Source organism: Echinops telfairi, unplaced genomic scaffold (genome assembly GCF_000313985.2).
Source record: "Echinops telfairi isolate 266 unplaced genomic scaffold, ASM31398v2 ScPeMD7_1;HRSCAF=3_0, whole genome shotgun sequence".
In the NCBI taxonomy this organism is placed as follows: Eukaryota; Metazoa; Chordata; class Mammalia; order Afrosoricida; family Tenrecidae; genus Echinops; species Echinops telfairi.
In genome coordinates this window covers 57,357,514-57,383,329 of record NW_022103896.1, presented here as the reverse complement: position 1 = coordinate 57,383,329, position 25,816 = coordinate 57,357,514, and the positions used below count along the sequence as shown (strand labels likewise).

The 25,816-nt window shown below is 39.0% G+C and overlaps 1 pseudogene; it reads right to left on the bottom strand.

The window, feature by feature from the left end:
• Nucleotides 1–1,236: 1,236 nt before the first annotated feature.
• On the bottom strand, nucleotides 1,237–16,680 carry LOC101639683 (annotated as a pseudogene).
• Between the last annotated feature and the right edge of the window lie 9,136 nt (nucleotides 16,681–25,816).

Sequence of the window (25,816 nt, the reverse complement as noted above, 5' to 3'; positions counted from 1 at the left end):
TGCAATCATCACCACAGTCAATTTTAGAACATTTCCCTCATTCTGGTATCCATCTGCTATAAACTGAAGAAACTTCGAATCCAGTACTTCGCTATCGTTTTACCTATCCTGGATTTCATATAAAGGAAAACATACAACTCTCCTCCTGACAACAATTGTAATGTCAAGCTCAAAAGATCTGAATCCAAAAGAAAGCAGAAAATTTTAACAGGGTCAAAAGGGAGATGAAATGATAAGGTGTTAAAATTTAACATACTAAGTAAGCATGAATCCATTTTCCCTGTACTCTGTCTGATGCAAAAGCTATTCACATCCTTGGTCAATAGTCAGAGGGGATTCTCAGGAGTTTTAATCCAAGTGGGGCACTGCCAATGGATTAAGTTAGCTGGTGTGGACGGCTTCAAGAACGGATACGGCCCTGGGGTACGATCTTCTACACCCCAGCTATCGATTGATGAAAACATGTTCAACAGTTACTTAACATCCAAAATGCCATTCATGTTTTATAGATAGTTATTAAAAGTGGTATTCCATGACTTCTGTGAATTTTCATGCACACCTGTACTTTTATTCACCAAATTGCTTAACTATACGCATTGTAAGTACATTAACATGCCTCTGGCATGGGATCAGGCATGAGGCTGGCTCTTCCTCCTCTCAGATCTTATGCCATTTTCTCCACTTACAGGATTTCATGTTCCCAGATAATCTTGGAGTAGAATTTGGACAGAATTTTAAGAAAACTTAATGCACTTGCTTGCTAGGGATTGTGATTCTGTTGCTCCAATTTGACCCTTCTCTCCCTCTTTATTTAGCAGCAAAACACTCTATAATGTGATCTCAAGTTTCTTTGAATTTATATTTTTATATGTAGTTGTTGTGGATCATATACATAGCGAAATATACACAAACCCATCAATTTCTACATGTACACTTCTGTGGCATGATTATGTCTTTGAATTGTGTACAAATCTCCCCTTTTTCCTGAGGTGTACCTCCTGGGTTAACATAACTTCATTGTCCTCAGGGTTCCCATGTAACACCTATCTAATCTTTCAAATTACTATTATCTTGATCTAATATGGATAGATCTTAGCAGAGCTCAATGCTCAAAATTTTTTTTTTACTAATTAAGCTATTCTTTTTTCAGTTTTAGGATTTCTGGGGAAATTTTTTGGACTCAGGTTTAATGTTTAGCTCAAGTCACCAGTTTCAGTGGCTCGGTAAGTCTGCAGTTCATAAGAAATGTAAATTCTGTCCTGCATGCCCCTCCTTTTGCCCAGGTCCTTCTTTAATAGCATGTTTGATCAAACTGTATGTTAGCTGAGCGCCATTCATTTCTTCTTGCTTCACGGCAAAGGACGCTTGTGGAGGTAGGCATTCTTTGTGTTTGTGACGCCCCTTGTTACTCTGCTGCTTCAGGTGAATAGCAGCTTTGGTGGCCTTGAAAGCTTCTAAGATCCCAGACACTGCCGTGCACTAAAGGGTTAAGACAAAGCTAAACTTGGATCCTGCCCCCCCTTTGTTCCCCTGCACATGGAAATCCAGTTTCTCTAAAACAATTTAGTGAAAAGATTCTTCTTTCCCCCTTGAATGGACTTAGCGCCCTCAGGGATTGATACCACATCCTACCCAAACTGATGAAGCACTTTTCTTACTCCTTTGGGCACTAGAAACCCAAGGAAGAATGCCATGTGGTATCCTACTGGAAAGTTCGAAGAGATGAAATAGAGCCAGGAGGACTGGGCATTAAAGAAAACCTTTACTACTTCAAAATTTACTTTAAAAACTACACCGTGAAACAAGGAAAGGAGAGCTTTACTACATCCTTACTCTCTTCTGTCTCTTTCCGACAGCTCTTTGCATGGTTTACCGCTGGACCCAGCAAACTCAAAATGCTTGGATGAGCTACTAAGTAGAAATAAAAATGATAATTCTCTTTTTATTTCTTCTTTTTCTAGGCAATCATAATAGGTGGATTTTCATTAAACATGGGAAAATAAAAAATGGGAACTGCACTTTCCCTGAACTCTCTCAATGTTCTATAAAATGTTCAATTAACTGAGCATGCCACTCTCCATATTTCTTGCTACGCTCTCTCCATTGTATGAGGTCTCTCTAGTGGTTCAGTTAACATTAAAACAAGTGAGTCAATTTATTATTTTTCACGGAACTTGGAATAGCGAGGTAGATAAATACCACTACTAATAATTTCATTTACTTCATGACCTGTTGTTTAAACTTTTGGAAGAACCATAACACACCAGGAGCGAAAAGCATTTTAAAAAGATAAGGTAGTTACTGTATAAAGGAATAAAATGCAATGCCCCTATGCCGTGCTTATTTGAACCATATCTAGCAATTCTGTTTACTGTGGACCACCCACCCATATAATAACCAAGGAAGTCACTCCACTGCACACGCCACAGTCAGAACGGATCATGGAAACTGCTGCTGTTAGAGGGTATAGAGGAGCGGTTAACAACATGAGATGGTCCAAAGTGAGAAGTTGGGTGTGAATTCAATTTTGTAACCTAATAACCATGTGATCTGGGCAAGTTACTTAACTTTCTGAGCATTAATTTCCACAAGTGTAGAAGCAGTGCACTGATATTTAACTCACAGGCCGTTGTAACAATTACATGTGACACTGAATGGAAAACATCAAGAAAATACGTGACCCAGGGTAATAGCTCAATAGCTCAGTCATGCCATTATTAATGAAAACCGAGCAAGGACATAGCACTTTTCCTGCTAGTTATGGAAATAGGCATCTGTTTTGCTATAGGAAAGAAAAGGCAAAACAGTGATTTATGTCAGAAGATAAGGGTTTAGCTCTTTGTCATTTTTTATTGATAGAAAATGTGCGTGAGGATGTGTGTGCGTGTGACTTGGTGTGTGTCTGAGGGAGAATGGGAGTGAATACTAGCATGATGGGTAGTGGGGTCCCTCATGGATATACCTACGTTGCTTGGATTAAAACATAACTGAGTGGAAGTGTCAGGGAAAGCACAATGGACTTCGAATAAGGAAACTTAGGTTTCTAGCTTTACACCGTCAGTCGTTGGTTGTGTTAAATAACTTGATTCCTGTAGCTATGAATAATAGTTTATTATATTTAAAGACAAATTAGTTATTAGTGCCTGGATATCCTGGTTGGATATGATTTCAGTGGGCTACCATATTTACTTCTTTTAACAATATTGATGGAGTGATGGTTGCATGAAAGCTAACCTAGAGTAGGTGTCCACATCTGTGGAATAGAGTGAGGCTTCAAAATGTCTCTCTATATAATTGATCCGGAGCTACTAGCAGGAACTTCAATAGACAAGATGATGCACAGCGGGACAGATGGGAATCGGAAACGCAGGGAATCTAGGACAGATGAACCTCTCAGGACCAGGGGTGACAGTGGCGATACCAGGAGGGAAAGGGGGTGTAGAAAGGGGGAATGGATCACAGGGAGCTACATATAACCTCCTCTCTGGGGGACGGGCAGCAGAGGGGTGGGTGAAGGGAGACGCTGGACAGTGTAATATAAGATATAATAATAATTTATAAATTATGCATGGGGGAGAGGGGAGGAGGAAGGGAGGGGGAGGGGGGAAAAGGAAAATGAGCTGATTCCGGGAACCCAAGAGGAAAGCGAATTTTGGGAATAATGAGGGCAACAAATGTATAGATGTGCTTTACCCAATTGATCTATGTATTGTGATGAATTGTATGAGCCCCAATAAATTGATTAAAAAAATTTTTTTTGAATAATTTACCTAGCTCTGCGATCCACAGGGCTGATTGCTCTCAGGTCCCTTTTAGACTCTTAAAAATGACGGTATGACAGTGAGCTCTTTTTTATAGGCGTTATATCTAATATTATTTGTTACATTAAAGTTTAAATCTGAGAAATGTAAAAATAAATGATTCTATATTAATAAAATAACATCTTTGTTGTAAAATAACTACATTTTCTAAAAAATAAATTATGAGAACAGGGTCTGTGTGAGTCTGGGTGGACTAGAGAAACAAATTCATAGACATTCATATGTGTATAAGAAAGAGCTTTATATACAAGAGCAGTTGAATACTGAGAAAACATCCCAGTTCAGTCCAGATCAAGTCCATAAGTCCAATATTAGCCCATATGTCCAATACCAATCTATGAAGTCCTCTTTAGACTCAAAATACAAGCAATGATGCTGAATGAGGAGGAGCACAGGTCAGTGGGTGTGAATCTTGTGGGTCCAGTGGTATTGTAAGCATCTCAGCGCTGGCTGGGATCTCCAAGTGTCTTCTCCAGTTCCCAGAGCACAGAGTCTTTCAGCATAGCGGCATGTGTCTTGTCAGTAGAACGTCTCTCTGGGAGTGAACCTAGAGTCTCTCCCACCTCCAAGGAGGGAAAAACCAGATTTCCCAGAATTCTCAGGACAAAGCTATGCCCACACAGAGGCCTCACTGGCTTTGATCCAATTGACAGACTGGATTCCACCCCTTCAATTTTAATCCTCTCAACTCCCAAATTGACACCATGTTATGTAACTACCACAGGGTTCTCCCATTTCCCCCCCCCAGATTTATTATTTAATATAATGTTTGATTAGAAAGTAACTAGATTCTCATAAACACTTATGTATCTAATCTATTGATATGCCATCAGTCATGCAGTCACTGGAAAACTCCACTGTATACTTGTGAAAGAATGACAGTGCAATAAACAGCCACCATCTTAAATTTGTTGTAACTTCATCTTGACTTTGTAGATCCCATGAGAAGGCTTTAGAGATCTTCCTGGGCTCCTGGACCATACTTTACAATCACTGACAAAGTTTTATCATTGTTTCTTTTAAAACTCTTTCAAATTCAAAACCTTTTGAAAAGGATACTACAGTTACTCAATACCTTGGGATAAGATTGGATTCTCATGTCCTGAGTGGTGGAAAGGAAAAGAACAATAAAGATTAAAAATGAATGCGGTGCGTTTTGAACTATGAGAGATTGGGGATAGTGAAGCCTAATATCAATTACATTTTGCAGTTTGTTAATTGGCTCCATCACATAGCAGTGGCTCCAATCTGGACCAGCTCCTTGATCGTTGCAAGCCTCAGTTTCCCCATCTGTATTCTAGGAGAAATATTTATTTGCATTGCTCTGATGAGTAAATCAAGTGATATTTGTAAAATACTTTGATAATGCCTGAGCAAAGTCGAGTAAGTGGGTCATAATTAAGATATTATTATTTTATCCATGATACGTTCTTTTCAAAAACACATGAAACTATTCTCATCAGGATTTGTCTTTTTGGAAACAATAATTATATTTATATAAAACTTTTCATGATTTGGGTAATGTTCTTGCAATCGACTCCCATTGGAATTATTGTTTTAATGAGCATTGAGTTTCTATTAGAAATTTGCTTACCAAAAGGACTGCATCATTAGCACTCCTGTCAGGAGTATATAAGAATGTTTGATATTTTTATGTAGATTTTGGACCCTGGGATATAGTAGTAAGCAAAACAGAATAGCTGCATCCTTAGTTATAGCAGACAATAGAATTTGTTTAAATTTTTACTAATTTGATACATTAGAAAGAAAATGTCTACTGAGTACAAACAATACAACCATTTGGGAAAAACAGGTGTCTTTTGTCTACATGAGAGCTTTCTAGTAACTCGATTAGCCTTCAATAAGCTAAATTCATTTTTTTCTTGAACTCCTAACATGATTTTTTTCCCTTTGGCCTGTGAGCCTTTAAAAAGGTTTCATAGCATACTTTATCCACTTGTTTATTTTTCAGCAGTAGATTAATCTCAGAACAATATACTCAACTGGCTCTAAATTTTATCCAGTCTTAAAAGTTTCATATGAATGCAGGCAGAGTGGAGGCTCTAGCAGAGGTGGTGAGATAGGCGTTAAATTCCAGTACCTATGTGATGAAACTCTCAATTAACCTTGCGCTGCCATGGAATTGATGCCCACTCAAAGTGACGTCCCCTATGGGTTTCCAAGACTGTAACTGTTCATGGGAGTAGAAAGCCTCATGTTTCCCACAGAGAGGCTGGTGGGTTTGAACTGCAGGTTGCAGGCCAATGCTTAACCACTACACCACCCACCAGGGACCTTCATCTGAGGAAAAGGGAAAAGTCAATCCCAATCTACGAGCTCCTTAAAACCAAGAATATTCATTTTTTCTATCTCTGTAAATCCAGACCGGGTATAGTGCCTGGCTCATAGCTGGTATTCTTTTGTGGCGAAATGACTATGCAGTGGGCATTAATTTTGAAAATATAACTAGTGAAGACTGATGGGAGAAAGATCAGGTTTTCTACCCTGTCCTATCGGATCACTGTGAGTCAGCATTGACTGGATGGCAATGAGTTGGCAGGGCCTCTCTTGGAACAGATAGTTGTTCCCATAAACTATAATTAATCCTTATTGTTTATGCCAGTATTTCATTACCTACTGCCGTTGGGTCAGTTTCAACTCAACGTCCCTCTAGGACAGTGTAGAGCTACTTCTTAGGGTTCCCGGGACTGTAGATTTTTATAGATGCGCAATCTCTTCTTTCTCCTGTGAAGATGCTGGTTAGTGGGAACCAAGAGTGCTGTGGTTAGCAACCCAGTGATTAACCTTCCAAGTAATAAATAATTTATGATTATGCTGCTTGCTTATTCTCATAAGAACAAAACGTTTTACTTGGCTATTTACTCCACAAGCAACTGTTAATTCACGTCCTCTCCTCTTTCAAACGTGTTCTATCTATATGCTGAGCAAGTCTTCAGAGGAGCGGGGTTAGATGAAGAGTGTGGCATCAGGATCGGATGAAGGTTTATTAACAACCTGCAATATGCAGATGATGCAGCCTTGCTTGCTGAAAGTGATGAGGAATTGAAGCATTTGTTGATGAAGATAAAGGATTGTAGTTTTCAGTATTGATTACAACCTAATGTAAGGAAGACCAAAATCCTGTATCAATAGGTAACATCATGATAAAACTCTATTAATAGGTAACATCATGTTAAATAGAGACAAGATTGAAGTTGACAAAGATTTTCTTTTATTTGGATCCATAATCAATACTCATGGAAACAGCAGTCAAGAAATCAAAAAAACATTTTGCATTAGCTAAATTTGCTGCTCAAGAGTCCGTCATAGTGTTGAAAAGCAAGGGTGTTACTCTGAGGACTCAGGCGGCCTGGCCCGAGCCATGGTCTCTTCCATTGTCTCCTATGCAGGTGAAAGCAGGCCATTGACTCATGAAGACTCAAAGAATCAATGCACTTGAGTTGTGGGGCTGGAGAAGCGTATTGAAGGACCATGGACTGATGAAAGGACAATCCAATCTGTCCTGGAAGCATGACCAGAAAGGATGGAAACACTCCGTCTTACATAATTCGGACATATTGTTAGGGGACACCGGTCCCTGGAGAAGGACAGCATGCTTGTTAAAGTGGAGGGGCAGTGAAAACGGACCAACACCCTGGCTGCAACAATAGGCTCAGGCCTAGCAGCACTTGTAAGAATGGCTCAGGACCTTGTAGTGTTTTGTTCTGTTGTGCATCATGTCACTATGGGGCATAACCTACTCAGTGACACCTAACAACAACAACAACAACAACAACGAAAACAGCATGTTGTATCTTAGCCCCTCAAAGAACAATAGGTAAATTGGCCATCTCCTAGACGTGGTTAAAGACTGAGCTTCTATGCTGTCTTAATGTGCAACTCAAGCTTGTTAACCAGGGCATGCGGTATTTTGTTCTTTTGAGCATAGGTCACTATTGGCCAGAGCCGAGAGAATCTCACCTACAGCAACGACCTCTTTTAAATTAACTAAAACATCTGTCCACAGGATAACTTTTGCCCTGTTAAGCTTCCTTCTTCCCTTTCCCCTAACCTCTCTTCTCCAAGTGTTGCAGGTGATTTGGAAAATATATAAATTTCCTTAATTGAGTTAAGTTTTATTAGTTATAGAACTATGAATTATTGAGTCATGAACAATAAAGTACATGGGATTCTAGTGGGGGTAAAAAAACCAATGTGTATAAACCTGATCATTATTTTTCCTAGAGATACTAAATTAGGGACTGTATGCATTGCATTGCTTACACTGATTTTGGGCCTTGTGCTTTAGGTAGTCTACATTATCAGAGGGTCTATGGTTTCTACATACACATATGTAACAAGACTATTTTTTTGCTTTTCTGACTTTCTAGAAAATAACACCAGATTCTCAGGTCATTTTTGAAGTGACACTTATTCATATCATCATTTTTTTCCTTTGTCAAATCAAACTAATTAGAACAATAGTGGTGGTTTGTAACTTAGCCAAAAGATTCATGACAAATGATCTTTAAATTATATATATATATGGTGAGATAGTTAAGGTTTATTGTGCCAACCTGGCCAATAAACACATGTGGGATTAATTGAAGGGCATAGAGATAAATGGCTCAGTGAGCCTCGCCTTTCTAGTTCTCGGGTCTCTTGCTCTCTGATGGTCGGACCAGGGTGAAGCTGCCTTAGCCAATTCCCTGCTTCAGCTGGCAAGGCTCTCTTCCTGTGAGACATCCCTGAGGAGAAGCTACATGGACCTACCCTGATGGAGTCCTGGGTGTAGACCAGCTGTGTGGAGACCCCTGCCAGTGCTGAGATGTATATATATTCACCGATATAGCTTTCCTCCTGCAGTTGGTGACATTGCATGTTTTATGTGAGATTGAGGAGGACTTTGTGGATTGGTGTGAGACATATGGGCTAAAGTTGGATTTATGGACTTGGACACCACTGGGTTAGGATGCTTCCTTAATGTACACCTTCCCTTTATAGAAAATTCTCATATATACATGAGTTTCTGTGGGTTTGTTTCTCTAATTTATCCAGACTAACACATTATGGTACCAGGAGTGGGGTACTGGAGAAACAAATCCTAAGATGGAGAGTAGATGTTTGTTTGACTTCTCCCTCATGTAGTTTTTCTTCTTTGTCTAGCCAGAGGTCAGATAAAGCACACTGTTTACTCAGGTGTTTTCTGGAAAAAAGATGGGAGGTTAGTTTTGATTATTTTGTTTGGTTGTAGTCTTTGGTTATTCCTGTTTAAAATGATGAAAATGAATGTGATTAATGTATACTTTGAGTTCAGGGGTAGAAATTGCCATTTGAATTTCTCAGAAACCATGCTGCTTTAGGAAAATGGCTGACAGATGGTCAAAATGCCTGACAGAAGCCTGGATGGTTTAATGTTCTCAGAGGCCTAATCCCATATTTTTGTATAAATCAAGTAATTTAGACAAGCTAAATAAGGATTGAACTTAGACTGCCTTAAGAATTGAGGTTAGTATCTGATTCTATATTTATTCTGATTTCTTCTGCTTATTATCAATATAATGATTTATAGAAATGTTTATTGGGAAGTATGAAAATAGCTTGTAAGCTCACTTGCTTTCAGCCATTAAAATTTGATCTTTAGATGGGTTTAGGCCACACCTGAAAAGAAAGCTTTGAAAAGATATGCCCCACCCAGTGCTTTGGATTACTAAGGAACCAGTTTTCTTTATCTGAAGCTGGAAAAAATCTGGAACCATGAAGAAAACTCTCTAGGACTGAATATTAAAGGGAGCCTGTGGACAGGCTGAAATGCTTGCTAGGTAACCTGGATCTACTTGTTGAGTGGAAGTGGGAGAAGTGCAGCAGTAAAGATACGGGTTGAGTTTGGCCACTGACATCTGTGGACTTGGATTACAGGAAAAAGGAGAAGACGAGAGCTGGTTGACCTGTCTAAAGTTCATGACCTAGCACAAGGAGACTAGGCTTGTTGAGTAATGGTGAGAGCCCATGATCTAAAGAGAAGGCGACCAATAGGCAACCTAAGGAGGCTAAGTGAGACAGCCCACATTGAGTTGACCAGTACCCAACCAGAGGAGGAGATTTTTGAGCCTGTGAACTGGTGCATGTTGTTGTTGACCTTATGGATGGCCTGCCCTGATGTGACTTTGCTTATGGATGCAGACTTCACAAGGTTCCAACTGGAAGGAAGATTCTTCATGTAGAAAAATATGATTGTCTCCTCAGAGCACTGGGTTGATGTAAGTAGGCAGGATAGAAATTGGATACCCAAAATTGGGGGGATAACAGCATTAAGTGGTTGGCTTACAAACTTTCATAGGTGGGGGGATATATTCACAGGATTATAAGATTAAGGTGTAGGTGTTACTTAACTGCAATTGTTAGGCTAAAGAATTGTGTACAGGTGCCAAGTTGGCAAGTGGTAGATTGAAATAGTTACATTTTGTTGTGCCAACCTGGCCGATAAACACATGTGGGATTAATTGAAAGGCGAAGAGATAAATAGCTTGGTGAGCCTCGCCTTTCTAATTCTAAGGTCTCTTGCTCTCTGATGGTTGGACCAGGGTGCAGCTGCCTTAACCAGTTCCCTGCTTCAGCTGGCAAGGCTTACTTTCTGTGAGACATCCCTGAGGAGAAGTCACTTGGACCTACCCTGATGGAGTCCTGGGTCCTGGAGCAGCCGCGTGGAGACCCCTGCCAGCACTGAGATACTTACACGTTCACTGATTCAGTTTTCCTCCTGCAGTTGGCATTATTGCATGTGTTTTGTGAGACTGAGGAGGACTTTCTAGATTGGTGTTGGACAGATGGGCTAACATTGGACTTATGGGCTTGGACACCACTGGGTTGGGATGCTTTCTTAATGTACACTTACCCTTTATATAAAACTCTCATATATATATACATATATACATTCTTTTCCTGTGGATTTGTTTCTCTAATTTACTCAGAGTAACACATAAGGATTCACAATTTTTTTATTTCTGTAGAGTTTACTCATTATTTATGACTTTATTTTCCATTTTTCACTTCCTTACTTTAGCACCTTATCTGGAAGGCCTGTCTCACTGTCTTATTTCAGGTGCAGAATCCACACTGTATGTATGCTCCTGGAGTAATACTATGTACAGCTAGTGTGACATCACATAGCAGCTTCATGAGTCCCAATTGCCATTACTTCTTAATTATTACAATGGCTTCATCAGTGATCTCTATGGATTTCTTGTTTTTCATTTTCTAATTTGATGCCAAGTAAAGGAAACAAAAATTTAATACATATGTTTAAATTGAAATTCTTTGAGACAATGAAATACTATTAAAGGAATGGTCCATAGGATACTTCCTTATTAAATGTACCACATCTTAATTTGCTTGTATGTTTTAAAAACTATTTCTAAAGTACTTACAATATATATACTATCTTTAAAAAAATCCATAGGACTCTGTTTTTCACTGGGTTTTGCACTGGGTATGAAGAATCTTTGGAGATCTCTGCTTCCTTAGCTACAAAATGGAGTCTTTGGGACAAGGTTTAAGATTTTAAATTCCAAGTATCATGGGGCAGTTCTTAAAAGTATAAATTCAGGGTCTCTATTCTAGGATTTTGTCATCTAAGTATCTGGGGCTAGAACCTTAGAACAAGTGTTTCTAAAATGCTTCCCAGGTGATTTTGATTTGGGAGCCATGGAACAGGGAATGTGGTTTTTTTAATATCCATGGCCCATGAGGATTCTTTCCCTTAGTCATTTGTTCTTTTTTGTGTGCATGTCTTTTTATAATATCCTCTCTTTATTGTACTGTTTGCATTTGGCTTTCTATTTGTTCCATTTGCTAATCTGTTTAAACCAAGAAAATAGTGTTACCGTGTTGACAGCATGTGTTGTACCTAGTGTTGTTTTACCATATGTCAGCCTCGCACGTTCACAACCATGTTGCCACTTTGAGCTATCACTTAATAATTTCTGAGCTTATAATTGGCTATCTTTACTTTGATTCAAATTCATTACTTGTTACTAACTATCTGAGGCTTTTCCTTTTCCTTTTTATTAACAAGAAACAAGTGAGTTCCCTGAAGAACATAGAAGAAAAGTTACTAATCATAAGCGGGAATAAAATGATTATATTGATCGACTCTGAGAATAGTTGAGAGTATGATAGATAAAACTTCACAGGCAGAACTGCTTCTGAATCTTGCATGGCTTCAGAGGACTACAGGCTAAGGAAGAAAAAGAAAGCACTGCTGCCTATAAGATAATTAAGATCATTGATTAGCTCAACAGTAATGTATGGGGCTCTTATTCTAGAGCAGGCATTCCTGATGATGCATTGATAAACAAAATAGGTCCTTGTTCATCTGGATCCCACTCATAGGTCTAAGGAAACAGAGGGATAGCAATGAATCAACAATTTATTAAAGAAATACCATTATTACAGTGCATAATACAAAGAGAAATGAAATGGGATAGGCTAGGGAGCAAAAGACACATCTGAGGAGGGTAAGAGGCAAGCAGGGAACTGATGACAAAAGGAAGACAACCACACAAATAACCAGGAGAACCACACTCCGAGAACGGAGAGTAGTATTAAGGTAAGGCATCTTCAACTTTTTCCACATGCGACCGCTTTACACCTGAGACCGTTGCAATAGGGGCAAATGCTGCCTGAAACATCTCAGATTCATTCCGTGTTGGATTCTGAATTCATTTTTAGTGTGTGTCCGAACCCCTTTACAGTTGCCAATTTTTTGCAGCCCCCATTATGTGCTAAACGTCGATGCCGCGCAGGCTTTTCTTCTTCAGCACAAACCTCAAAAGTCCCTCGGAGTGGTTTGCCACCACAACAGCGGGAGCCACGCAGGTAAGTCACCAAGACAAGACAGGGCAAAGATTTAATAAAGCATGTTACTATCACAAACACGTTACCTCATTTTAGAAAGTTGTCTAAATATCATCTAGGGATATGACATTGGGTTTTATATAGGGGCGCTGGTGGGATCCCGTTGGCTCATCTCAAGTCCCTATGCTACTTTCTGTTGACCCGTGTTCTTATATCCTGATTGGTCCTTATTCCACCACAACGGCTGGTCTTGGAACCCACCGCTTGTGCAACTCATTCTTACGTGAGGTGCTGAGCTGAGTCATCCAGACCTCTAGGGGAATGACTCATGTGAAGCAGTTTGGAATAGGATATCCACACTTCTACCCGATCCTGGCCTGATAGTTGGATGGATCCTGCAAAACAGTTTGGGATAGCTCAGCGGTTCTCAACCTTCCTAATGCCGTGACCCTTTAGTACAGTTCCTCATACTGTGGTGACTCTCCCCAACCATAACATTATTTTCATTGCTACTTCATAACTGTCATTTTGCCACTGTTATGGATCTTAATGTACATATCTGATATGCAGGATGTATTTTCATTGTTACAAATTGAACATCATTAAAGCATAGTGATTAATCACAAAACAATATGCAATTATATGTTGGGAAATATTTATTTCTAATTACAAATAAATGAAATTTTGTCTTGAAGCCTGGTGTAGTATGGGTAACAGCCTTGATATAACAATAGTAAACTACATTGCTACATTTTGCGACAGTATGGGTAAAAAGCCAACATCAATGTGAAGGTTGAGATAGCTTCTTTCTCAGCAGATCAGAAATTCTCAGGGCAGTTTTTGCAAGAGCACAACAGAGATCAACTTCCACAACATTTACCCAGTAATTATAATTCATGAAGTGTCATTTTACCTCCAATACTGCTGGTTTCAACACAGTAGCTGCTTTTTAACACAGTAGCTGCTCTCTACACATGTGTGACTGATCCACATAAGTACATTATGGCACCAACCTTGTCACACCTGTATTTGTACAGGGTGTATGTGATGGGGTTAGCATGATGATGTCATCATGCCGGGTATTTGTATGTGGGTGTATCTGCATGTGGGTGGACCCGCCTAGAGATGGATAGAGGAGTGGTGTCTCAGTTCCTAAAACACAATATGTGTTTTCCAATGGTCTTAGGTGACCCCTGTGAAAGGGTCACCCCCAAAGGGGCCATGACCCACAGGTTGAGGACCACTGGGATATGTCATCCAGGTTTCTAGTTGACTTTGACAACACCCACATTCTGTTACATGGCCCCATATAGGGTCTTGACCCACAATTTAAGCAGCTCTGATTTAGCGTACACGACTGAGGACAACTTTGGTGTATTTGAAGAGCCAAAAGAATGTCCGTAGGTCAAGAGAATAGTAGGTGATAGGTTGCATAGATTTTCTGAACTCATTATGCTAGATCTGAAGTAATGGAGAGTCTTGAATGTTTTCCAATATCAATTTGAAGATAAGCCTATATTTAATTGAAATCTTTATTGAAATTTACTCCTTAAAGAGTGTCGAGGCAGTGTCTGACCTTCTCGGGTGTTATAACTTTCTCTTCCAGAGTGGAGGAGGTTCAGGATTAATTTTGTTCACAATGGCTAAACCATATAATCAATTAACCCTATGAGCATCTTCCTCCACTTTCTCCTGCAGACAAAGTCATTTCGTGGGAGTTATGACAATGGCTATGTGAGTCATATCAAACAACTCACAGCTCCACCATGAGGTTACTTCAGCCTTGTAGAGCTTTGCAAGGGTTATTTATAACTAGATAAGTTCATATTTTTATCTTGTATTTATATCATTTAATAATAATTACTGGAGATATATTGAAATATACATAGTAATCACCATGTTGAAATTATGGTAGTTATTACACATGCATACCATAAGACCTTGTTATTTATCATGTTGATAAAAATACATCTATTACTATAGCACATGTTGGTTTATAGAAAGAATTTTGATAACTAGATATATAGGGTTATAACTAATTTTCTTTAATGAAACATATTCTGTTTTTATAGTATATTTTAAAATTTTCATTTTTGTTGAAAATGTTCTCATCCAATGCTGCTCCCATTGAACATGTCTGTGTCCATTGTCAGTGGCACTGTGTACCTTCCTCGCATTCTTTCAGCATTTCGCTCTCTGTTCATGACAGTGATGGGTTGTTCCAACCCCTTAGTTTGGAGGAACTGCCCCGGTGGTAGTTACATATTCTGGTGTGAATTTGAGGATTAAGAATGTAGGGGTGGAGTCTAGGATGTCAATCAGGATATGGCCAATGAGGCCTCTGTTTGTGTTTGGCCTTCCCTGAGGCTTCTGGGAATTCATTTTTTTTCTCTCCTTGGAGGTGGGAGACACCATCTCTCTCACTACTTCACTCCCAGGGAGACATTGCAGCTGACAAGACACATGGAACTACGCTAGTGCCCTGTGCTAGAGAAGCCATGTGGACCTACCCTGATGCAACTCAACCTCTGAAGCTGGAGACGCCCTGTAGAGACAGTCCCCTGCCAGCACTGAGATGCTTACAGTGCCACTGGATCCAAAGACTTTTTACCCACCGGTCTGTGATTGTCCTGGATTTGGCATCATTGCATGTGTTTCGTGAGTCTGAAGAGAACTTTATAGATTGATATCGAACATATGGGCTAATATCAGCCTTATGGACTTGATCTGGACTGGGCTGGGATGTGTTCTCAATATTCATTTGCTATTGTATATAAACCTCTTTATTATACACAGATGAGTGTCCATGGATTTGTTTCTCTAGTCTACCTGGACTACTCAGCCCCTCAAATTTCTCATCTATGCTGTAGAATTACTAAAGTTCCCCTGGGTCTTATATAGATAATTTTTCAAAAAGTCACAAAAAGTGACATTTTCACTTTTTGAGTTAAAGTGATTTTTTGTTTCAGTAGTCAGTTTTGGAGCAGCCTCATCAGGTCCAGTGAGTCTGTATTCCTGGAGAATGTATTTTGAATTTCCCCCCATTCTATTAGAGAAGTCTGTATTTTTAAATTCGGATTTTAGACTCTGAATGTTTTAGTCAAGAAGTGGTATTATATTTTTAATTTACAGGGGTTTTATTTGTTTGTCTGTTTTCTTTTACAGACTTAGGAAGAATCATGGTGGAAATGGGATGTACCCGCCTGAGATTCTTCACTATACTCTCTGCCAAGGCAGCCACAGACAGCCCAATGGCCCAGGAAGTATAGCCTTTCAGTTTGATCACCTCATAAGCACTTTCGACCACCTGCTTATGGACCTCTTTCCACTGTTCCTTATCTCCATCAGTGCCTAAAGCAGGACACAGATTTTTCAGGGAGACACCAGCATCATTCACTCCACTCCAAACTGGCACACCAGAGTCTCCATGCTCCCCAAGGACCCATCCGTGAAAGCTTAATGGGTGGACTCCCAGCCTCTCCCCCTGCGGTAACAGAACCGTGCCGAATCCAGATCGCAACCTCTCCCAATAACACGGTTCTTGGGGAAGCCACTTATCTTCCGAGCCACATCGGTAAGGATATCCACTGGGTTAGAAACAATGAGCAACTTGCAGTTTGGGCTGTGCTTTACGGCGTTCGGCATGATGAATTTGAAGATGTTCACGTTGCGTGGGACCAAATTAAGACGACTTTCTCCCTTCTGCTCCAGCCGTGCTAATAACTGACTTGGAATTTGCCGTTACACTGTAGTCTTTGCCCGAGACAATTTTTGGCGTTTGAAGGAACAGGCTGCCATGCTGCTGGAGATCCATCATTTCACCCTTTATTTGTCTTCCATGACGTCAACAAGGGCAAGTTCATCTGCCAAGTCCTTCATTAAGATCCTGATGGCACATACAGGCCACGCCCACAGCACCCACCCCAACGACTGTAAGCTTGTTCTGGGGGGTCTGTTCTTCCTTCAGGAGATTCTGAATCAGCTGGTCCCTCAGAGCTGCCATGGCGCTTTTGGGAGATGCAGGAACTGGACTGCATGGTTGGGAGATGCAGGAACTGGACTGCATGGTTGGGAGATGCAGGAACTGGACTGCATGGTTGGGAGATGCAGGAACTGGACTGCATGGTTGGGAGATGCAGGAACTGGACTGCATGGTGGGCGAGAGCCCTACATCTGCTTCTTAAGAGTAAGTGTTATTCTAGTTGACTAGCTTATAACAGTGTGTTCACAATGGAAAACTATGTTATCCCTATAACCTCGCAAGACTGTGTCTTTTTCATTGTCAAGACCTGCTTGTGTAAATCATTACACCTACTTTTAAGAGTAACAAGATAAGCTCAATCAAAACGAGACTACTGTTGAGTGGTAAAAAAAATGAATATTGACTCTTACGTGATTCGGTATCAGGGTTTATATGGTTTTTACATGCATACATTTGCATCTTAAGGAGTTCTGATGGTGTAGTGGCTACACTTTGGGCTGCTGACCATACGACTAGCAGTTTGAAACCACTAGCCACCCCTCAGGAGCAAGATGGGGCTGTAACACCTGTAAAGGGTTACAGTTTTGAAACTCACAGAGGAAGTCCTAGCCTGTCCTAAAAGGTCACTGTGCTGTGAGTCAGCATTGACCCGATGGCAGTGACTTTATTTGCTTGTTTGGGTTATTTGAGAAACGATGTACAAATGTGCTTTACACAATTGATGTGTGTATGGATTGGGATAACAGTTGTATGAGCCCCTAATAAAATGTTTAAAAAAAAAAAGAAAAAAAGAGAAAAAAAATGCCTAGAAATAAGTAAGAGCAAGAGTGAGAAATAAAAATCTGAATGAGGCCAAAAATATACTTTATATACCCGTGGTAAGTATGGATTGTGGGACGTATATATATTTCAAACCATTATCTCTCAATTTTTTTGTGATTTTTAAATGTACCAAGCTTGACTATCTCTGAAATTCCGTAATTCAAATTTCTGTGAAGCATGGGATTTTATTATCAGATTACACAGTGATATTAAACATTGATGGTTCTAATTTTTTTTATAATACTTCCTACCTAAAGATTTGAAAGTGGTCATTTTACTTCAAATTTATGGAGAGGTACTATTATAATGTGTAACAAACCACACTTTTCAATGACAAGAACTGGGTTCTGGCACTGGCTCTCCTGCTTACTAATCACATAGAGTACATGCCACACCACTTAGTGATGTTGATTACCATCCTCATGCACCATTGCTGCTGTTTCCAAAATTCCCATCACCTTAAACTGAGGCTAAACTAAGCAATATCCTTTTTTCCCTTGCTCCCAACCCCTGGTAGCCATTAACGGACTCATTTTTTAACATTTCATACACATACATATTTCATGCATATGGGTTTACACAATATTTGTCCTTTGCGACTGCATTTTATTTGTAGATTAGTTCGTGTAGTATTTTCCCATTGTTAACTCCTCCTATCCACGAGCATATACATCCATTATGTAGATATCTTTTAGTTTCTTACCATGGTATTTTATCGTTTTCTTTGTATAGGTATTTTATGTTTCTGGTTACAGTTATTTATAATATATAATATATTTCTATTTGGTTATAAGTATTTCATCTTTTGGCTGGTTATTATAAATGATATTGTTTTCCTGACTTCCTTTACAGAGCTCTCCTTTTTAAATTAAGAAATCAGACTGATTTTTGTATGTTAATCTTGTAGTCTGTCTCTTTGTTAAATCTCTCTATATCTATAGTGGTTATATTCTCTTGTCTCTAGGATTTTCTATGTATATGTATATGATTTTATCATCGACAAATAAAGATAGTTTTACTTCTTTGCCAATTCTGTGTCTGCTGTATGTGTGCACCATATTATGTTCATTCATTCATTCTTTCATTGATGGAAATTTAGATTATTTCCAACTTTTAGCTATTGTGATTATATGAGGGTGCATATATCTATCCATGCTATGACTCTTGTTCTTTAGGATATATGAAAAGGTTTAAAAATGTCCATTGAAAAATTAACTGAAAACATAGTGGAATTTTTCTATGAACTTTTGAAGCTCCTTAACCTGCCAATACTGTTTTCTAGGATATGTTTGTGGTAGCAGGTTTGTTAGAAAATACAGTATTTTATTTCCAAAAGCTTAAAGAAGTGTCATTCTGTTTTCCCTCATGGTTGTACCATTTTAGAATCTGGAGGAAGGGTAGAAAAAACATGATTATAAAATGAAACGAAGCAGGGTAGGGAAAGAAGACCTAATAAAAAAGGAAGAATGGCGACAATCACCAAAGCACAGTGCATGGTATTGGCGTGAGCAGTACCTGTTAGGCACAGCTGTCATGGGAACGTCACACTCACTCTGCAGGAGAATGCATGGCTGCTCATGGAGGGTCAGGGTACGTGCTGTTGAACAAGGAGAGTATCGAGGGTGAGACATAACACACACACCCCGCCCCTCTAGAAAAAAGGAAACGAAAGAAGGTGGAGGAAGATGGCAACAAAGGGGGTTGAGAAAAAAGTGTTGAAAGATTAAGGAAAAAGTGAAATATTAGGTCTCTGGTTGTGCAAGGTGGGGAGAGGTGGTTTGATCAGCTACCACGTGATGGACGTTGAAGAAGCTTCAATGTAAGGGAGGTAAATTACCCTTCATTAATCTTGTGCTGCATGTGCAGAGCGGTTTGTCTGTTTTTTGCCCCATTCAGAACACTGCTTGCGATAATTCTCGATGTTTGTGTAGACTGGTGGGAAGTTTGCTTTTCCTACTATGCCTTCATGTATGATGCTCTCATTCCACCGCTTTCTCTCCTCCACATCTGATTACTCCTTTATTCTTTTCTTTGAAGCCCTGGGTTCCAAGATTGTCATCCATACACATTTTGCTTGTGTACTCATTTAAAAATTGTGTTTTGTTTGATGTTTGCTTGTTTATTTTCATGTATGTATGTTGTAGAGGGTCAGGATAGTATATCTGCATGGTCTGCGATCTTAGGCTGCTCTGTGTATCTGATTCTTGATACGGATGTGGCATTACTTTATAGAGCTGAGTTTTGTGATATTGTGTTAATTATAACTCTGATTTACCTATGGCATCACAATTTCTGGTATTCAACAAAGTAGGATTCACATTTAAAAACCTACAGATTTATTTGTCTGTGGATTTACTTCCCTGTAGGCTTCTAGTGTAGAGTTAGGATCATCATAACTCTTAGAATGAATATTGGTATAGGTACTCTTGAATCTAGGATTTTGATATTCTAAATTACAGCTCGGGGTTCATTTCCCCCCCATGGATGCTGGACAAATTGTATTATTTTTTAAAGAGAAGGAAATGGTATGCTTAAGGAATGTGTTTAACTTACCTTTAACTTCCTTATGGATTCAAATATATTTGTGAGGTGGAAATCACCACACCTAATACCTTTAAAGCTAGAACTACAGGGTGTTAAGGTTTCCTTGAAGTTCATTATCTGTCATTCTAAATCCTCTTGAAGTTGGGTATTGAGAATAATAGATATATATTTAGTCGGGATACTGAAGAGTTTTACTGGCTTTTGGATAAGAAGATTTTCAACTATCAGCGTTTAAGCTTCAACTTGCTGTCAGTTAATCTTGACAAGGCCAAAGTCAAATTCTAATAGTTGTGATTGTGGAGCGGGTGTTTTCCATTATGTGAGGTAAAGTGTCAATTAAAAGGGTGTTGAGATAAAGAAATAGAAACTAGATTAAGTTTATACTTCTTCGTGGATGATAAGAAAATCCATTTCTGAGTTACATTTCATTGAGAATATACTGTCAGAGGCAAAGCTGACATACCTTATAACTTGAAAGACTATCTCTGGTTCTCAAAAGGTTTAATAACAACTGAATCATAATTTCAAAAAATTTTGTATCTATAAAATAAACATTTAAGTACAATAAAAAGACCAAATTAATGGTAAAAAAAAGAGGCTGTAGACACTCATTTTATTTTTTTCCTCCGTCTTATCTAGTAGTTTCTTCTCAGTTAAAAAGCTTCTTATTTGCAGTTTTTTAGTGGGAGTTCTAGTCTTTTTGAGAAATCCAAAACTATTTTTGATGTATACCCACAAAAATAAATGTTTCAAAGTGACTGTCCTGTTTTAGAAGCAACCCATGGTAAGAATAAGTTTATGATTTTAGTACAACATTGAAATTTGTGAGTGAATCTTTAAACCATATGAAAATTCCAAACAAATTTCCTGAGTAATATAGAAAAATAAACTTAAGTTTCTCTCTTATGATGACTTTAAAAGGGGAAAATGATGTGATAGATTTTTTATCATATTTAGAAAGCCTTCTTAGGATCTTTTGACTTAAAATGCCAGCTATGGATCAGATAAGAAAGTCAATTAGAGAGGACCCAGTAGAGCCTGCAAGAATAGTTTCTTTTAGGAATACCAGCATGAGACGGGTTCCCAGAAAATGGATGGTAAAAGTACCTCAAATATCCAGCTTCTGACGTCAACTACTCTTCCTCTTTTCAGTCCGCTCCTTTCCTCAAGCTTTGCTATTGGGTGCCATAGAGTTGTGAGAACAAAACACTGCGTGTTCCTGTGCTTTCCTCTCAACTGTTCTTGTCTCCGAGCCCATTGATTCGGCCACTGTGTCAATCCATCTGGTGGAAGGGCTTCCTTTTTTCCCACTGTCCCTCTACTTTACCAAGCGTGAGGTCTTCTCCAGGGACTAGTCTCTCCTGACAACATGTCCAAAGTACATGAGATCGAGTCTTGCCATTCTTGCCTCTGGCTGAACTTCTCACAAGCAAGACGTTTTTTTGGCAGTTCACGACACTTTCAATATTCTTCGCCAGCACCCTAATTCAAATGTGTTTTTTCTTCTTTGGTTTTCCTTATTCAATGTCCAACTCTCACATATATAGGATGCCACTGAAATTCCATGGCATGGGTCAGATGCTCCTTAGTCCTCAAAGTAACCTCCTTGCTTTTCAACATTTGAAAGAGATTCACCCAATGCAATGCATAATTTAATCTCTTGATTGCTGCCTCCATGCGCATTGATTGCCAGGTCAGATGATTGTTTGCTGGCTCATAAAACTGTGGAAACTGATGTATCAAGTCAGATGACAGGCTGCTATTACAGGAACATCCTGGAAATGTCTTAGGTGGTTGTAGAGGTAGACAAGAGTTACTCTTTAAGTCTCTTCCATTAGACCGTAAGCTGACAGATAATAAGGCCATGGAAATCAGCTATTTATGTCATCAGTAGGGTCTTGGTTTAAGTTCCACGAGCTAGATATAAGACAAGTCAGATTCAGGATCCACAGCAAGAGAGAGTACTTTGCCATATATTGGTATATTCTCTACCTGCTGCTATATGCTGTATTTCTATACATTGGATGTAGATCCCATGTAGATCCCTCCTAAATTAATGTACCCACTTCTTTAGTACTGGGATGTTTGGGTTCCAAAGACCAGACAAACAAAACCCAAACCCACTGCTATCAAGTTACTTCCAACTCACAATGGCCTTCTATAGGGTTTCTCAAGCTGCAAATCTTTATAGGAGCGGCTTTTCTCCTCTGTCTCCTGTGGAGATGCTGGTGGATTGAACTGCAACTTTGCAGTCATCAGAGATTATGCAAATATTGTCAAAATGCAAAAATGGAGATGACTTGCCCCATTACATCATGACATGGAGAATGACTATGCCGTTACATAACTGCCACATCACATTATTGAATGTTACCAAATTACACCGTCACACACATATTAAGAGACATCAATGCATATAGATGATTTCATTGTACAACTGCCAAACCAATGAGAATCATGGCCTAGCCAAGTTGACGTAAAACCTGAACTATCGCAGTTAGCAGTGCTATAGCACCTTCATATTCATTACTGCCGAATGCATATTGTTAATATTCAAATAGTCAGACAATAGATTTATCCCTATTGTCATAAATATGAAATGTAAATAATGAGATCATCTGTGAGGGAGGAACAGATATATTGAACATTACTGGTTGGTTTGCTTTTGTCTACAGTGATTCAATTTTGTCATTAAACAAATGACCAACATGTTGGTTAATATAATTAATTATTAATTACTACTTTCTTTATATAGAATTATTGATAATTACCTCTTGCTATTAAATATACCTGACTTTCTACGATAACTTTGGTCCTTTTTTTTAACTCAGAGATCTCTGATCCTCTATTCCTTTTCTTATCTTTCTTTCTTTCACTCTATTTTCTTTCTGTTATTAACCTTGGGTAAATTCTAATGAGACAAAATTTTAAGGAGGGAGGGAAGCCCTAGTGGCATAGAGGTTATTCATTAGGCTACAATCTGCAAGGTTGGTAGTTCAAAATCACCAGCCATGCTCCTCAGGATAACGATGGGACTTTTTATTCCCATAAAGAGTTACAGTGTCAGAAACCCACAGGGTATCCTAAGAGGTTGCTATAAATTTGCATTAACTTGATGGCAGTGAGTTTGTTTTTAAAAAAAGTTTAGGGACATTCAAGTTGAGTGATTCTGTTCCCTATCCTTTCAACTTCACTATTGTGGTCATCTAGCTAGTATATTATTTTGGTTTTTATAATTTTCAGTTATATTATGTCCATTTGAATAATATTGATATTTTATGTTCTCTTGCTGATCTTTCACTTTTATTTTTGTTTCAAGAGAATTTGTAGCTGAGTTTTTGGAGTATTTTTATGATTGCTATCTTAAAATCCTCTTCAGTTACTGATAATATCTGATTCATTTCACATGATAGGTGAATTTTTATTATATTTGTACATTTTTTCCCTAATACATTAAAAGACTCTTGGTGCGAAGTGCTGAAATTGAGTAGGCAGTATTGTTTAGATTTAACTAACCCCAAACCGGACTCACTGCCACTGAGTGATTCCATCTCAGAGTAACCCTCGAAGTCAGTGGTTCTCAACCTCCCTGATGCCGTGACCCTTTCACACAGCCCTCAGGTGGTGGTGACCCCAACCATAAATTTATTTTTGTTGCTGCTTCATAACTGTAATTTTGCTGCTGTTAAGAATCAGGCAACCCCTGCGAAAGGGTCGTTCGACCCACAGGTTGAGAACCGCTGCTCTAGATCAAGGCAGAACTGCCCATGTGGGTTTCCAAGACTGTAACTCTTTATGGGAACAGAAAGGCTGATCTTTGTCCCTGGAAGCAGCTGGTGGTTTTAAACTGTTGACCTCAAGGTGAGCAGCTGAACACATAACCACGGTGGCACTGGAGCACCTCCTCTTTAGGTTCAGCACACCCAAACTCAAAACCCACTGCCATTAAGTTGATTCCGACTCATAGCAACTCTATAGGTTAGAGGAAAACTGTCCTTTTGGGTTTCTGAAACTATGCGTCTTTATAGGAGCAGGTAGTCTCCTTTTCCTCCCTGGAGTGGCTTGTGGGTTTAAACCGCAGACCTTGGGGTAAGCAGCCCAACTAGAAAGTCCCTACCACCAGGGCTCCCGTTTTAGCAAACAGAGACCCTGGCTGGTTTGGGAATATGGTTCTGATAATAGTTTATTTTTATGAGTTTTTATAGCGTTATTTCAGTCTCCTGGTTTATTAGGTTCTATTGATGCTGTGGTTATGTGCTGGGCTGCTACCTGCATGGTTGGAAGTTCAAAATTATTAGTCTCTTCGTGGGAGAAAGATGGGGCTTTCTCTTCCCATAGCAGCTACCGTCTCCGAAGCCCAGAGGAGGGGCATTATGAGTCGGCAAGGACCCCATTGTGGTGAGTTTGAGTGTGGCTGCTACTCGTCCTTTCAGGTGCTGCCCTGGTGGCGGAAGAGACTGCCTGAGTTTGGGAATCTGTTGTCGCTGGCCTGGGGAGAGGAATCGCAAACCTAGAGACATGAGTTTAACTTTGATTCTGTGTAGAATGGATAACTTCCGAAGGCTTAGATAAATGATATGAACTAGTGTATATTTCATAAAGATTGCTACCACTGTACTGTGAAAAATAAAATGTGGAAGAGAAGAAAAAAATCTTGGACCCAATTTACCATACTTTTCAAGGGTGACAGATATAAACCTGTTAAAGGTGCTTTGATGTTACCAGATCATTTGTGTACCAACTGTCTACATTACCAGCACCATCATTGCCAAAATTAAAATAGAACCCATCACTGCTATCACTTTTTTTCTTGAGCTATAACTTTTTAGAGCATGTTATGTATCAGAGACTTAGCATGTATATCATTAAACCACCAGAGGAAATAGGTACTATTATTGTCCCCATTCTACAGCTTAAACCAAACAACAACAACGACAACAAAAACTAAAGGATTTGACAAGAACTATACTAATGTGTACCAGTCAATTTTAAAAATCAAATATGTTTTAATTCATTTTTTTACTCTGAACATAATTCTGTCTTTTCATTTTGGGGTATGGTGACAGAACTTATAAATTTTATAAGTTTTGATTTAAACATCTATAGAATAATCACATCAAAAGGGGAAAACTACAGAACAGAATTTCAAATTCTTATGGAATTTGGAGACCTGAGCCTCAATGCAATGTAAATTCTAAAGGAATTTTGAAGCCCTGAATCTATTGGCCTGAGACAATCTTTAAACTTTAGGTTAAATAAAGATATATCTTTCGTTTTTAAACCTAAAGCTTAGCATAAGTAGTAAACAATGTCTTCCTTAAGCATTGTGCTCTTTAAATGAGCTATCTATATGGAATCAATGTGACAGAGCCACATGAGAGAACAGATAGAAAATTGAGGGGTCTGGGGGCTTACATTTGTAGGAATGAACAGTTTAGAAAAGGCGGTTGAGGATGACTTCTCAGAGCATTGTCCGTGTAGGAATTGTTGCACTGGGATATGTTCTGATGTGTACCTTTTCAACAAGAGAAAAAAATAAAGTATAAACCCTCTTGTTCCCTCGCCCTGAAAAAGAAAAAAAAAAGAAATTTCTAGACCTGAGACCAAACTCAAATTTTATTGAGAGAAAACCCCACTGGAAAACAGCTAGGAGGAAGGCTCGAACGTTAGACCAAAGAGAGAAAGGACTCCAAGTGCATCCCAATTATCTGTGAGCCTGGAGCTGCATCCAAGACTAAATGTGTCTATCCAAAGGGACAAGACAGAAGCCAGACCACAAGTAAACTAAGGA